Source organism: Octopus bimaculoides, chromosome 25 (assembly GCF_001194135.2).
Source record: "Octopus bimaculoides isolate UCB-OBI-ISO-001 chromosome 25, ASM119413v2, whole genome shotgun sequence".
NCBI lineage: Eukaryota > Metazoa > Mollusca > Cephalopoda > Octopoda > Octopodidae > Octopus > Octopus bimaculoides.
The window spans coordinates 2,959,208-2,962,604 of record NC_069005.1 but is presented as its reverse complement, the minus strand read 5'-3'; the positions used below and the strand labels follow the sequence as shown (position 1 = coordinate 2,962,604).

The following is a 3,397-nucleotide window of genomic DNA, read 5'->3' as shown; positions in this document are numbered from 1 at the left end:
ATATATACATATACATAAAGATATTCACATTTGTAAACATGTACATGCATACATGCATACATACAAACATACATACATACATACATACATACATACATACATACGTGTATGTATGAACACACACCCAATGCATCGCAAAACAATACATGCATACATAATGCAAAAACATTCCAATGTTGTTTGGTTAAGAAATCACTCCAAGAAATTAAATATTCTGTGATGTAGAGAGAGAAAGAGAGTATAGATCGGTGCGCGGTGGAGGGAGATGCACGAGGAAGAAACAGTCGACGAAACGGGGATGGAGGAGAGCGGGGGGTCAAAAACTACGATGTCGAAATTATCATTGTTAAAAAAAAAATGTGGAATGCATTAGATAATTGCACAGTGAACAGAATGTGACGTGGTAAATATTTGTATAAAATCTTTATAAATACACATTCACACAGACACGCTCACACACATACACACATACATACATACATACATACATACATACGTACACACACACACACACACACATATGAGGAAAGATGTGTGGATGTATGATTGTAAATGAGTATGAACAGCCACTCGGTGAAAAATCCTTAGATACATAATCATATGCCGGAATGGTGGAATTCTTAATCGTAAGGAATGCACGCCAAATGTATGTATATTTGGGTCTGATGGCGTGTGTGTGTATATACATAGAATTTGATATATATATGTACATAAATATATATATATATGTGTGTGTGTGTGTGTGTGTGTGTATGTGCGTGTGTGTGTGTGTGTGTTACCTCTCCTATACTTTACCTGTTTCTGTAGCTGTCTTGCAGCCATACTGAGGCATTGTCTGGAAGTCTTTTGTTGAAGAATCGAAACCAGGAGATATTCCTTCCTCACAGCGTGGTATATATTCTAGCTACTTATATACTTATTCTGGCGGTTGTGATGTGGTCGGGAAGGGACGAACAAACAGTATGTGTGTGTGTGTTTGTGTGTGTGTGGAGGCGCAATGGCTCAGTGGTTAGGTCAGCGGACTCTCGGTCGTAGGATCGCAACCTCGGTTCCCACACCGGGCGTTGTGAGTGTTTATAGAGCGAAAATACCTAAAGATCTACGAAGCTCTGGCAGTGGGTGGTAGAGAATCCTGTTGTACTCTTTCACCACAACTTTATCTCACTCTTTTATCCTGTTTGTGTTGGACCTGTATATGTCAAAGGGACCAGCATTCACATACTCTGTGTCATACTCTGTGTTCAGGGTACACGTGTATGTGGAGTGCTCAGCCACTTGCACATTAATTTCACGAGCAGGCTGTTCCGTTGATCGGATCAACTGGAACCCTCCTTCAGATTTTCCTTACGAAACACGTTTACAAGGCATTGGTCGACTCCATGCCATAACAGAATACACTTTCTCGATGTACCATGCTGTGTGGTTAAACCCAGAACCATGTTGTTGGGAACGATGTTTCTTAACAAAACTACGACACATGGTCCAATAATAAAAAAACTAAAGCAGCTGATAGGATTCGAAAATTCGTGTGTAGTGATACGAACACGCATAATCATAAAACCATACGTTATGATAAACACGAATTGATTTCGGTACGGAAATATGTTCAGCAACGACCATATGCGTTTTGTAGTAAACGTGTGTGTTCTAACTAAATGAGATGTTATTATTCCGTTAGAAAGTTTAAACCTTTGCCAGTCGAGATATGACAACGTCCGTAATTCTTGAAATATGTAAGAGATTGTTTGTTGTTGGTAGGAAAATGTAGCTGCCTTGAGCCAAGGGAGGATGATATACTGATAGCAAGCTATTCGAAACAATGAAGGTCGTATTACATAGCGATCAATACATACATGGAATTACACACCCATACAGGGTATATGTTTCTGTGTTTATGTCAATGGCTAAAGACAGAGAAAGAAAAAGAGAGAGTGAGAGAGAGAGAGATTGTTTTATTGTGAGGTGAAAACGCACATTGTACATTAATCAGCACATTATGGACGGATGATTTGTTTCATACAATAAGAATCAGAACTAACAGAAGAATTGAAAGCTATTGCTGTCAGTGTGACCAGACGTTCAGATCAGCTCTGACCGAATAGATTTTGATTCTGTAATTATGACCCGGCATCTATGGGGCTGTATTATGTAATACGTCTTTGGAAGGCGTATTACATAATACGCCGTGCTCAACTTTGCTTTTCATTCTTTGGGAGGGTCGATGAAATAAGTACCTATTATGTACTGGAGTCGATTTAATCGACTAGCCACCCCACCAAAATGTTCAAGACCTTGTGCATAGAGTAGAAATGTATAAGGCGGCGAGCTGGCAGAATCGTTGGCATGCAGCGCGAAATGCTTTGCGGTATCTTGTCTGCCGCTGAGTTCTAAGTTCAAATTCCGCGGAGGTCAACATCAATTTTAATTTTTTTTCGGATCGCTAAATTAAGTACCAGTTGAGTACTGAGGTCGATATATGCGAATATCCCCCTCTCCCAAATTTCAGGCCTTGTACCTAGAACACAAAGGGTTATGCAATACGTCTTTCAATCTCATATATAGTCCATTGAATCTAGGGCTCACTAAGTGTGGAGTCACGTGGTTTAGTGGTTAATGTCTTGGACTCATGATTGTAAGGTTGTGGTTACGATTCCTGGACCGGGCGACACAGTGCGTTCTTCAGCAAGACACTTCATTTCACGTTGCTCCCGCCCACTCACTTGGCCAAAATGAGTAAACCTACCACAGACTGGCGTCCCTTATGGTGGGAAATTTATATGCCACGAAACTGAGAAATCGTCCCTTATGAGTCTGTATGACTCGGGAAGGAAACTTTACCTTATTTCTTGTGCCGTCTTGGTGCTTATATATTACGATGTACCATACGCACGAAGCCACGTTGATGGGACACAGTTACTTAATATGAGACAAAACAATTGGAATATCTTTAAAAAGTTATATAGATAAACAGCAGCCTCAACAGGAGTGGCAATCGAAACGGGATGTTATTGGATCCACCGCTCGGCCAATTTATTGTATTCTATGAGTTCTCGTCATTTACAGAGCAAAAAGATCCGCCCCATAGTCATGATTCCACTCGATAAACTGTAGGCGAAACTGGGAACAAGAGAGCTCTGTGAAAGAGCATGAAAAGGGCCTCCATGGTGAATAAATCGCTTTGGCCTTAAATTTTGTTTCATTTTCGCTCAACAAAACTGACATTATGGCTAACCAAATATAGTCTTACATACACAGACACGCACACGAACACACACACACACGTATGTATGTATGTATGTATCTATGTACATGTCTATATATATATCTATATCTATATCTATATCTATCTATCTATCTATATATATATATATATATATATATATATATATATATATAT

General features: G+C 39.6%; 1 protein-coding gene across 1 annotated transcript in view; it reads left to right on the top strand.

Moving 5' to 3' along the window:
- LOC106875585 (uncharacterized) overlaps nt 1-3,397 on the top strand; it is a 257,209-nt gene that overhangs the window by 219,867 nt on the left and 33,945 nt on the right. The gene's annotated exons all lie outside the window — the stretch shown is intronic.